General features: G+C 49.2%; 1 protein-coding gene across 8 annotated transcripts in view; it reads right to left on the minus strand.

Annotated features, from left to right (window-relative positions):
- NR1H3 (nuclear receptor subfamily 1 group H member 3) overlaps window positions 1-12,334 on the minus strand; it is a 218,731-nt gene that overhangs the window by 136,550 nt on the left and 69,847 nt on the right. The window contains exon 1 of one of the 8 annotated variants that reach the window (XM_069221652.1): window positions 11,153-11,173. The exons of the other annotated variants lie outside the window; for them this stretch is intronic. The gene's annotated coding sequence lies outside the window, so the exon portion shown is untranslated. Of the gene's footprint in view, window positions 1-11,152; window positions 11,174-12,334 lie in introns of those variants that run through there. 8 annotated transcript variants of the gene reach the window in all.

The following is a 12,334-nucleotide window of genomic DNA, read 5'->3' on the forward strand; positions in this document are numbered from 1 at the left end:
CGGGATGCTGCATGCCAGCTCAGATACACCTGGATTAGGGACACGCAGGATGCTGCATGCCAGCTCAGATACACATGGAATAGGGACACGCGGGATGCTGCACACCACCTCAGATACACATGGAATAGGGACATGTGGGATGCTGCACACCAGTTCAGATACACATGGATTAGGGACATGTGGGATGCTGCATGCCACCTCAGATACACATGGAATAGAGGCACGTGGGAAGCTGCATTCCAGCTCAGATACACATGGAATAGGGACACACGGGATGCTGCACGCCAGCTCGGATACACATGGAATAGGGACACGCGGGATGCTGCATGCCAGCTCAGATACACATGGATTAGGGACACGCGGGATGCTGCACGCCAGCTCAGATACACATGGATTAGGGATACGTGGGATGCTGCATTACAGCTCAGATACACATGGAATAGAGGCACGCAGGATGCTGCACGCCAGCTTAGATAAACATGGAATAGAGGCATGCAGGATGCTGCACGCCAGCTCAGATACACATGGAATAGGGACACGTGGGATGCTGCACGCCAGCTCAGATACACATGGAATAGGGACATGTGGGATGCTGCATGCCAGCTCAGATACACATGGAATAGGGACACGCGGGATGCTGCATGCCAGCTCAGATACACATGGATTAGGGACACGTGGGATGCTGCACGCCAGCTCAGATACACATGGAATAGGGACACGCGGGATGCTGCACGCCAGCACATATACACATTGAATCGGGACACGTGGGATGCTGCACGGCAGCTCAGATACACATGGAATAGGGACACGCGGGATGCTGCATGCCAGCTCAGATACACATGGAATAGGGATACGTGGGATGCTGCACGCCAGCTCAGATACACATGGAATAGGGACACGCGGGATGCTGCACGCCAGCTCATATACACATGGAATAGGGACACGTGGGATGCTGCACGGCAGCTCAGATACACATGGAATAGGGACACGCGGGATGCTGCATGCCAGCTCAGATACACATGGAATAGAGGCACGCAGGATGCTGCATGCCAGCTTCGATACACATGGAATAGGGACACGCGGGATGCTGCACGCCAGCTCAGATACACATGGAATAGGGACACGTGGGATGCTGCACGCCAGCTCAGATACACATGGATTAGGGACACATTGGATGCTGCATGCCAGCTCAGATACACATGGATTAGGGACATATGGGAGGCTGCACGCCTGTTCACATACACATGGAATAGGGACATGCCGGATGTTACTTGCCTCATTCACTTTCTGTCCAACGTCTGCACCAATGAGCTCAGAAACACATGTATTAGGGACACGTGGGATGCTGCACGCCAGCTCAGATACACATGGAATAGGGACATGTGGGATGCTGCACGCCAGCTCAGATACACATGGAATAGGGAGATGTGGGATGCTGCACGCCAGCTCAGATACACATGGAATAGAGGCACGCGGGATGCTGCATGCCAGCTCAGATACACATGGAATAGGGACTGAAAAACAGACACAAAGCCCACCGCCTACACTCCTGGACCCTTCAGTGACATCAGTTATCAGGGAACCCAATACCTAATGTAGGAAGTTGGCTCTGTATGTGCTATTTCAAAGTAAGGATTAGCATGCACAGAGTCCAAGGGTTCCCCTTAGAGGTAAGATAGTGGCAAAAAGAGATAATTCTAATGCTCTATTTTGTGGTAGTGTGGTCGAGCAGTAGGCTTATCAAAGGAGTAGTGTTAAGCATTTGTTGTACATACACACAGGCAATAAATGAGGAACACACACTCAGAGACAAATCCAGCCAATAGGTTTTGTTATAGAAAAATATATTTTCTTAGTTTATTTTAAGAACCACAGGTTCAAATTCTACATGTAATATCTCATTTGAAAGGTATTGCAGGTAAGTACTTTAGGAACTTTGAATCATTACATTAGCATGTATACTTTTTACATAAAACACAAATAGCTGTTTTAAAAGTGGACACGGTGCAATTTTCACAGTTCCTGGGGGAGGTAAAGTAATGTTAGTTTTAACAGGTAAGTAAGTCACTTACAGGTTTCAGTTTTGGGTCCAAGGTAGCCCACCGGTGGGGGTTCAGAGCAACCCCAAAGTTATCACACCAGCAGCTCAGGGCCGGTCAGGTGCAAAGGTCAAAGAGGTGCCCAAACCACATAGGCTATAATGGAGAGAAGGGGGTGCCCCGGTTCCAGTCTGCCAGCAGGTAAGTACCCGCGTCTTCGGAGGGCAGACCAGGGGGGTTTTGTAGGGCACCGGGGGGGACACGAGTCAGCACAAAAGGTACACCCTTAGCAGCGCGGGGGCGGCCGGGTGCAGTGTGCAAACACGCGTCGGGTTTTCAATGGTTTCCTATGAGAGACCAAGTGGTCTCTTCAGCGATGCAGGCAGGCAAGGGGGGGGCTCCTCGGGGTAGCCACCACCTGGGCAAGGGAGAGGGCCTCCTGGGGGTCACTCCTGCACAGGAGTTCCGTTCCTTCCGGTGCTGGGGGCTGCGGGTGCAGGGTCTTTTCCAGCCGTCGGGAAATGGAGTTCAGGCAGTCGCGGTCAGGGGGAGCCTCGGGATTCCCTCTGCAGGCGTCGCTGTGGGGGCTCAGGGGGGACAACTTTGGTTACTCACAGTCTTGGAGTCGCCGGAGGGTCCTCCCTGAGGTGTTGGTTCTCCACCAGTCGAGTCGGGGTCGCCGGGTGCAGTGTTGCAAGTCTCACGCTTCTTGCTGGGATTTGCAGGGGTCTTTAAATCTGCTCCTCTGTAACAAAGTTGCAGTCTTTTTGGAGCAGTGCCGCTGTCCTCGGGAGTTTCTTGTCTTTCGTGAAGCAGGGCAGTCCTCAGAGGATTCAGAGGTCGCTGGTCCCTTGGAAAGCGTCGCTGGAGCAGGTTTCTTTGGAAGGCAGGAGACAGGCCGGTGAGTCTGGGGCCAAAGCAGTTGGTGTCTTCTGTTCTTCCTCTGCAGGGGTTTTTCAGCTCAGCAGTCCTCTTCTTCTTGTAGTTTCAGGAATCTAAAGTTTTAGGTTCAGGGGAGCCCTTAAATACTAAATTTAAGGGCGTGTTTAGGTCTGGGGGGTTAGTAGCCAATGGCTACTAGCCCTGAGGGTGAGTACACCCTCTTTGTGCCTCCTCCCAAGGGGAGGAGGTCACATCCCTAATCCTATTGGGGAATCCTCCATCTGCAAGATGGAGGATTTCTAAAAGTTAGAGTCACTTCAGCTCAGGACACCTTAGGGGCTGTCCTGACTGGTCAGTGACTCCTCCTTGTTTTTCTCATTATTTTCTCCGGCCTTGCCGCCAAAAGTGGGGGCCGTGGCCGGAGGGGGCGGGCAACTCCACTAGCTGGAGTGTCCTGCGGTGCTGGCACAAAGGGGTGAGCCTTTGAGGCTCACCGCCAGGTGTGACAGCTCCTGCCTGGGGGAGGTGTTAGCATCTCCACCCAGTGCAGGCTTTGTTACTGGCCTCAGAGTGATAAAGGCACTCTCCCCATGGGGCCAGCAACATGTCTCGGTTGTGGCAGGCTGCTGGAACCAGTCAGCCTACACAGATAGTCGGTTAAGGTTTCAGGGGGCACCTCTAAGGTGCCCTCTGGGGTGTATTTTACAATAAAATGTACACTGGCATCAGTGTGCATTTATTGTGCTGAGAAGTTTGATACCAAACTTCCCAGTTTTCAGTGTAGCCATTATGGTGCTGTGGAGTTCGTGTAAAACAAACTCCCAGACCATATACTCTTATGGCTACCCTGCACTTACAATGTCTAAGGTATTGCTTAGACACTGTAGGGGCACAGTGCTCATGCACTGGTGCCCTCACCTAAGGTATAGTGCACCCTGCCTTAGGGCTGTAAGGCCTACTAGAGGGGTGACTTATCTATACCTGCATAGGCAGTGAGAGGCTGGCATGGCACCCTGAGGGGAGTGCCATGTCGACTTACTCGTTTTGTTCTCACCAGCACACACAAGCTGGCAAGCAGTGTGTCTGTGCTGAGTGAGGGGTCTCCAGGGTGGCATAAGACATGCTGCAGCCCTTAGAGACCTTCCTTGGCATCAGGGCCCTTGGTACCAGGGGTACCACTTACAAGGGACTTATCTGGATGCCAGGGTGTGCCAATTGTGGATACAAAAGTACAGGTTAGGGAAAGAACACTGGTGCTGGGGCCTGGTTAGCAGGCCTCAGCACACTTTCAATTCAAAACATAGCATCAGCAAAGGCAAAAAGTCAGGGGGTAACCATGCCAAGGAGGCATTTCCTTACACCTAACCCTAGGTTGTAAAAATCATACATGTGTAAGTAGGTGGCAACATGCAATGTCTGCATACAACAAACTGGACAACGTGTGGTCTGATATCATGAAGCTATGTGACAGCAGCGCATGACAACTGGGTTTAGCTCTGATGGGCAGAATCGTAATGGTGTGAAACATTGGACAGATCTCAAATTACAATTTTCATACATACAATGAATGGTGCAACTTTCCACAGTAATGCTAACAACACCTACAAGAAGTAGCATGACAAGTGTAGCTTTAATGCAACAAATGCTTGTCAAAGTCACAAATGTTGCAGACTCCCACACTAGCCTTCTTCCCATTCTCAAAGAGCGTTGGCTCCTTGCCAGAGGAACTAAGAGCTATATACATATCCATACCATACCGTGTAATATAAAACAGTGGTGGACCAAACATGACTCTCGGGCCAGACCTAATATGACAACAATAAGCACCAAAAGTGTCAGGCAGTGGGTTACCATGGACAACAAGAGGGAAAAAGTGGCCTTTTCAGATCATGATAAAGAATTCAAGGGATGAGAGTCACCTATGCGATTGTCAAAGGACGAGAGCCACCTGTGGGATTGTCAAAGGACGAGAGCCACCTGTGGGATTGTCACTGGATGACAGTCACCTATGGGATTGTCTCAATCGATAACAGCCACCTATAGGATTGTCAATGGACAAGAGATGAGAGCCACCTATGGGATTGTCAATGGACAAGGGACGAGAGCCACCTGTGGGATGATCTCAATGGATAAGAGCCACCTATGGAATTGACAAGGGATGAGAGCCACCTATAGGATTGTCACTGCATGAGACCACCAATGGGATTGTCTCAGTGGATAATAGCCACCTATGGGATTGTCAATGGACAAAGGTAGAGAGCCACCTATGGGATTGTCACTGGACAATGGACGAGAGCCACCTAAGGGGTTGTCTCAATGGATGAGAGCCGCCTAAGGAATTGTCAATGAACAAAGGGCGAGAGCCACCTATGGGATGGGCAATGGATGAGGGATGAGAGCCACCTATGGGTTTGTCAATGGACGAGGGTCGACAGACACCTATGGGATTGTCAATGGACAAGGGACAAGAGCGACCTATGGGATTGTCAATAGACGAGAGCCACCTATACGATTGTTAATGGACGAGAGCCACCTGTGGGATTGTCACTGGATGAGACCACCTATGGGATTGTCAATGGACAAGGGAAGAAAGCCACCTAAAGGATTGTCACTGGATGAGACCACCTATGGGATTGTCTCAATGGATAACAGCCACCTATGGGATTGTCAAAGGATAAGGGACAAAAGCGACCTATGCAATTGACAATGGACGAGAGCCACCTGTGGGATTGTCACTGGATGAGACCACCTATTGGATTGTCAATGGACAAAGGAAGAGAGCCACCTATGGGATTGTCAATGGACAAGGGACGAGTGCGACCTATGGGATTGTCAGTGGACGAGAGCCACCTATGCGCTTGTCAATGGACGAGAGCCACCTGTGGGATTGTCACTGGATGAGACCACCTATGGAATTGTCAATGGACATGGGAAGAGAGCCACCTATGGGATTGTCAATGGATGAGAGCCACCCAAGGGGTTGTCTCCATGGATGAGAGCCACCTATGGGATGGGCAATGGATGAGGGGTGAGAGCCACAGGTGGGATTGTCAATGGACAAGAGCCACCCAAGGGGTTGTCTCAATGGATGAGAGTCACCTATGGGATTGTCAGTGGACAAGGGAAGAGACCCACCTGTGGGATTGCCAATGGATGAGGGGCAAGAGCCACCTATGGGATTGTCAATGGACATGAGCCACCCGTGGGATTGTCACTGGAGGAGACCACCTATGGGATTGTCAATGGACGAGGGAAGAGAGCCACTTATGGGATTGTCAATGGACAAGGGAAGAGAGCCACCTATGGGATTGTCAATGAATGAGAGCAACCCAAGGGGTTGTCTCAATGGATGAGAGTCACCTATGGGATGGGCAATGGACGAGGGATGAGAGCCACCTGTGGGATTGTGAATGGACGAGGGGCAAAAGCCACCAATGGGATTGTCACTGGATGAGACCACCTATGGGATTATTTCAATGGATAACAGCCACCTATGCGATTGTCAATGGACAAGGGACAAGAGCGACCTATGGGATTGTCAACCGACGAGAGCCACCTATACGATTGTCAATGGACGAGAGCCACCTGTGGGATTGTCACTGGATGAGACCACCTATGGGATTGTCTCAATGGATAATAGCCACCTATGGGATTGTCAAAGGACAAGGGACAAAAGCGACCTATGCGATTGTCAATGGACGAGAGCCACCTGTGGGATTGTAACTGGATGAGACCACCTATTGGATTGTCAATGGAATAAGGAAGAGAGCCACCTATGGGATTGTCAATGGACAAGGGACGAGTGCGACCTACGGGATTGTCAGTGGACGAGAGCCACCTATGCGATTGTCAATGGACGAGAGCCATCTGTGGGATTGTCACTGGATGAGACCACCTATGGGATTGTCAATGGACATGGGAAGAGAGCCACCTATGGGATTGTCAATGGACATGAGCCACCTATGCGATTGTCAATGGACGAGAGCCACCTGTGGGATTGTCACTGGAGGAGACCACCTATGGGATTGTCAATGGACGAGGGAAGAGAGCCGCTTATGGGATTGTCAATGGACAAGGGAAGAGAGCCACCTATGGGATTGTCAATGAATGAGAGCCACCCAAGGGGTTGTCTCAATGGATGAGAGTCACCTATGGGATGGGCAATGGACGAGGGATGAGAGCCACCTGTTGGATTGTCAATGGACGAGGGGCAAAAGCCACCTATGGGATGGTCACCGGATGAGACCACCTATGGGATTATTTCAATGGATAACAGCCACCTATGCGATTGTCAATGGACAAGGGACAAGAGCGACTTATGGTATTGTCATTGGAAGAGAGCCACCTATGGGATTGTCAATGGATGAGAGCCACCCAAGGGGTTGTCTCAATGGATGAGAGCCACCTATGGGATGGGCAATGGATGAGGGATGATTGCCACCGGTGGATTGTCAATGGATGAGAGCCACCCAAGGGGTTATCTGAATGGAAGAGAGCCACCTATGGGATGGGCAATGGACGAAGGATGAGAGCCACCTATGGGATGGGCAATGGACGAGGGATGAGAGCCACCTATGGGATTGTCAATGGACAAGGGACAAGAGCCACCTATGGGACTGTCACTGGATGAGACCACCTATGGGATTGTCTCAATGGATAGCAACCACCTATGGGATGTCAATGGACAAGGGAAGAAAGCCACCTAAAGGATTTTCACTGGATGAGTCCACCTATGGGATCGTCTCAATGGATAACAGCCACCTATGGGATTTTCAAAGGACAAGGGACAAAAGCGACCTATGCGATTGTCAATGGGCGAGAGACACCTGTGGGATTGTCACTGGATGAGACCACCTATGGGATTGTCAATGGACAAGGGGAGAGAGCCACCTATGCGACTGTCAATGGACGAGAGCCACCTGTGTTATTGTCATTGGAGGAGCCCACCTATGGGATTGTCAATGGACGAGGGAAGAGAGCCACCTATGGGATTGTCAATGGACAAGGGAAGAGAGCCACCTATGGGATTGTCAGTGGACGAGGGACGAGAGCCAGCTGTGGGATTGTCATTGGAGGAGCCTACCTATGGGATTGTCAATGGACGAGGGAAGAGAGCCACCTATGGGATTGTCAGTGGACAAGAGCCACCCATGGAATTGTCTCAATGGACATTATTAAAGTTTTGGGAAAAGCACAGGGACTTAACAGGCTCAATGACTGAGGCCACTTTAAAGAAACAGCAAAGGCATTTGAGAAGGTATAAGAGGCCTCTGTGATGCTCTGGCCATCAAGGCCCCAGCTACAGACTGAGTCTCTCAAGTTTCCAAGTTTAGGAATATACGAAGTTACAGAGAGTGTTTCGTCATAGTACCAGCTCTTGAACAATTTATGCTCCATATCATTTTACAGTCCAGACGTACCACAGACCTTTGAAGTGAGAGATAGCCATGAAGGGCAAAACTTTAATATTCTTATTTGGGCAACTTCACGTCCAAGGTTCGGAGAAGACAGGTACTCATACACCAGGAAGATAACACGTAAATTTGGGAACTCGATTAACATATCTGTTGTTCAATAGCATCCTCCTAATGAAATTCCATGATAACATGTTCTGTTGAATTTAACCTCCCTTCATCTCATTTTTCCCTCTTCAGCATCCCTACTTCAATTGGGGATTCAGAAAATCTGGCCTGAGCTGCAGGAGGCTGAGGAAGAGGGCCCGGTGCCCCCTGTACCTTAGTGACTTGAATAGACAAAACATAAACATCAATAGATAAATGACCATCTCTCAAGTCTCATGGGAGACGTGCGGCTGCAGTTAGAGCTCATCTCTGACATTTACATTAAAATTGGCATTACTACTTTAAACGAAGGCACTTAAAAGCTTTATTTTAGTCATTGAAACAGACCCTCTAAATGTATCACCCGAGCTCACTTCTCCTTTGTTTCACTTTGTATTTCTTAGTAGCTGAACTATCCCTCAGTACATGGGCAGATACCGGGGACGCCCTCTGTGTAGTGTGCAGAGCTAGGCGAACTGTGCAGGGGGCCGGGAAACCACACGTTGGTTTACAGGGATAAAAACTAGATCACCCAATACTCACACATTCAAAGGAATAACTCAAGACCAATTCATAATAATGCTTTTGATTTTTATATAAATTTTAAGTCTAAGATCATCTGATGAGGGTAAGCACTTTTCGAGATAAGAATTTTTGGAGTTTAATAAAAATAGTCTTTTTGTGCTTAATTACACACCATGGAGGATCACTGTGAGAGGAGGCCTCTTTTTGCATGGTTAGCCCCCACTTTTTGCCCGACATTGATGTGTCCTAGAAGTTGTTAGTGCCCGGACCCTACTAACCAGGTTCCCAGGGCCAGAGCTCTTTCCCTAAACCTGTTAAGATGCATTGGCACAATTGGATACACCCTTAGCTACCACTATAATTCCCTAGTAAAATGTACTTAGGTACCCAGGGCACGGGGTACCAAGGGTAGGTCCCTTACGGCAGCAGCACTGATTGTGCCACCCTCTTGGGCCATGCATGCAGGTGCAGCCAGCACTGCCATTACAGGCTGAGTGTGCTGGTGCAAACCTAAAACACAAACTCGACATGGCACACTGCCTGTGCCCCGTTCACCATACACTGCATACACTAGGGGTAAGACACCCCTCTGGCAGGCCTTACAGTCCTAAGGCAGGGTGCACCTTGTTGTATGTGAGGGCATAGCTGCATGAGCAAAGTGTCCCCACTGTGTCTTGCCAGAACTGGGACATAGTGAGTGAACAGAGCAGCCATTTTAATACATGTGCTGGACACCGGTCAACACGAGTTTTCCAGCTACAAGATGGCCACTCTGAACCCTGAGCTGTTGGTAGCAAACACCTCAGAATGATAAATCCAAACTGGTATCAGTATTGGATTTATCCCAAAATGTACCCAGGGGTCACCTTAGAGGTGCCCCCTGGAATAGCTAACTATCCTGGCATGAATGTTGATTGGTTCTATCCATCCTGCCACCTCCAGATAGACAATATACAAACCTGGGGTAGAGCCCTGTCTCTCTGGTTTGTAAAACAATGCCTTTCCTGGATGGAGGAGCTTAGACCCCCTCCCTCAGGAATGTGCACGGTCCTGCTGGTGAGCTTCAAAGGACTTACCGCCTTTGAAACTTGACCCCGATGCCTGCTGCTAGCAGCAGATGGTCAGCCCCTCTGCAAACCCCCACTTTTGGCAGGAGCAAAGGCGGGAAACCACACAGAGTAGGGGGAGTGGCCCCACCTGACATGCACCACCCCTAAGGTGTTGCCTGTGAGATGGACGCTCCATTTCATTTCCCTCCATCTTAGATGGAAGGAAAATAGACAATCAGGGTTCGGGAAGTGATCCTTCCCACAGGAAGTGGTCACTAAAGTGGGTGAAGCCACCCATAGGTAAGTGTCACATCGGACACTACCAGGTTCCCCTAAAACGCCCTCTAAATTCAGTATTTAGCGGGCATCTCTAGACCAGATAATCAGATTCGAAGGACACAAAGAAGACCAGCACCAAGAAGAACCAAGGCACGAGAACTGTGGACCTGCTGCACTAGAAAAAGCGGCAAACCCTTCCTGCTGCTCCCAAGACCCACAAATCGCCGCTGCAGAGAAGCTGGACACGGGTCTGACCTCAAGAAACCCAGAGGACCTCCAGGGTTCATCAATCATCCAAGAACTCCCTCCAGAGTGGAGGTACCACTCTGCAACAACGAAAGAACCAGCAACTTCACTGACTGGCCACTTACTCCCGAACCGGAAGTCACAGCCGGACCCGATGACACACCAACGACCACAAGGACAAACCCTGCAAGTTTGCCAAGTTTGGTGGCACTGTGCCCTCCAGTGGCCGTACCATACCAATACACTGGGTACTGGTCAGCTGACGTCGGACACAGGAAAATCAGCTCACACAGAGCTGAAAAAGAACCATGAGGAAGCCCCGTCGAGGGACTTCAAGAACACCTTGGACCTCCCTCCAGACTGCCCACGTTGTCCTGTAAGCAACCTTCACAGAGACCTTCCTCCAGATCCAAAGGGCTCCTTTGCACGCAGCCTCTAGCTCACTGATTCACTCTGCACCCGGTCACCCTGGAACAAAGAACCAGCTGTGCCCCAAGGGTCCCTCACCCCTTGCCACCCCAACCCTCCAAGGAGACCCCAAGGCACAACCTTTATATCTGCAAGAATAGACCTTTTCCAAGTGGTCCCGCTCATTGAACCTGCGCCAGCTCTAGGTGACATTTCACTGCTGCTCCCGCCAGAACCTGGAGCCGCCCGACCTTCTGCAGCTGGCACAGAGTGGCCACCGATGACCTCAACCAACCTGCAAAAGCACAACTTGGTAAAGCATCTGTGTGATTTTACATGAATTTCTAAAGCTGTCTTCCTATTGATTTGTATGGTGTTTAATTATGCACAGAAAGACTGCACTTATTAAAACTTCAACAATCCATAACTTTAAAAGTACTTAACCAATTTTGATAATCTTGGTCTTAAAACCTATATACAAAATCTAAAGTATTTTTATAAATTGGTCTTAAGTTATTCCTTTGAGTGTGTGAGTTGCAAGATTGATGCTGTGAGTACAACAAATGCTTTGCTCTTCTCCAAGATTGGCCTAACTGCTTGACCAAGCTACCTCAAAAATTAGAGCACTGGGTGATCTAGTTTTTACCTCTGAAAACCAACATGTGGTTGCCTGGACCCGCTGCACAGTGTGCCTAGTTTTGCACACTACATAGAGGGCCAGTCTCCTACAGCCTACCCTAGTTCGGTCACTCAGTACACACTAGTTAAGGAAGTCAGTATACAATAGTTAGGTCACTCAGTACACAAACGTTTAGTCAGTCAATATACAGTAGTTCACTCACTATGTAATATTTCAGCCTACCGTAGTTCGCTCACTCAGTATACAATAGTTCAGACAGTCAGTATACAATAGTTAGGTCACTCAGTACACAATAGTTCAGTCAGTCAGTATGTAATATTTCAGACAGTCAGTATACAATAGTTCGGTCACTCACTACACAATACTTCAGACAATCAGTACACAATAGTTAAGTCACTCAGTATGTATAAATTATTTCACCTACATCAGTTCGGTCACTCAGTCCACAGTAACTTGGTCACTCAGTACACACTAGTACGGTGAGTCAGTTTACAATGGTTAAGTAACTCACTACACAAGTAACTCACTACACAATACTTTTGACAGTCAGTACACAAGAGTTAAGTCACTCAGTCCACAGTAGTTTGGTCACTCAGTACACACTAGTGCAGTGAGTCTGTTTACAATAGTTAAGTAACTCAGTGTGTATGCATTATTTCACCTGTTCAGACAGTCAGTGTACAATAGTTCGGTCACTCAGTGCAC

Source organism: Pleurodeles waltl, chromosome 3_1 (genome assembly GCF_031143425.1).
Source record: "Pleurodeles waltl isolate 20211129_DDA chromosome 3_1, aPleWal1.hap1.20221129, whole genome shotgun sequence".
Classification (NCBI taxonomy): Eukaryota; Metazoa; Chordata; class Amphibia; order Caudata; family Salamandridae; genus Pleurodeles; species Pleurodeles waltl.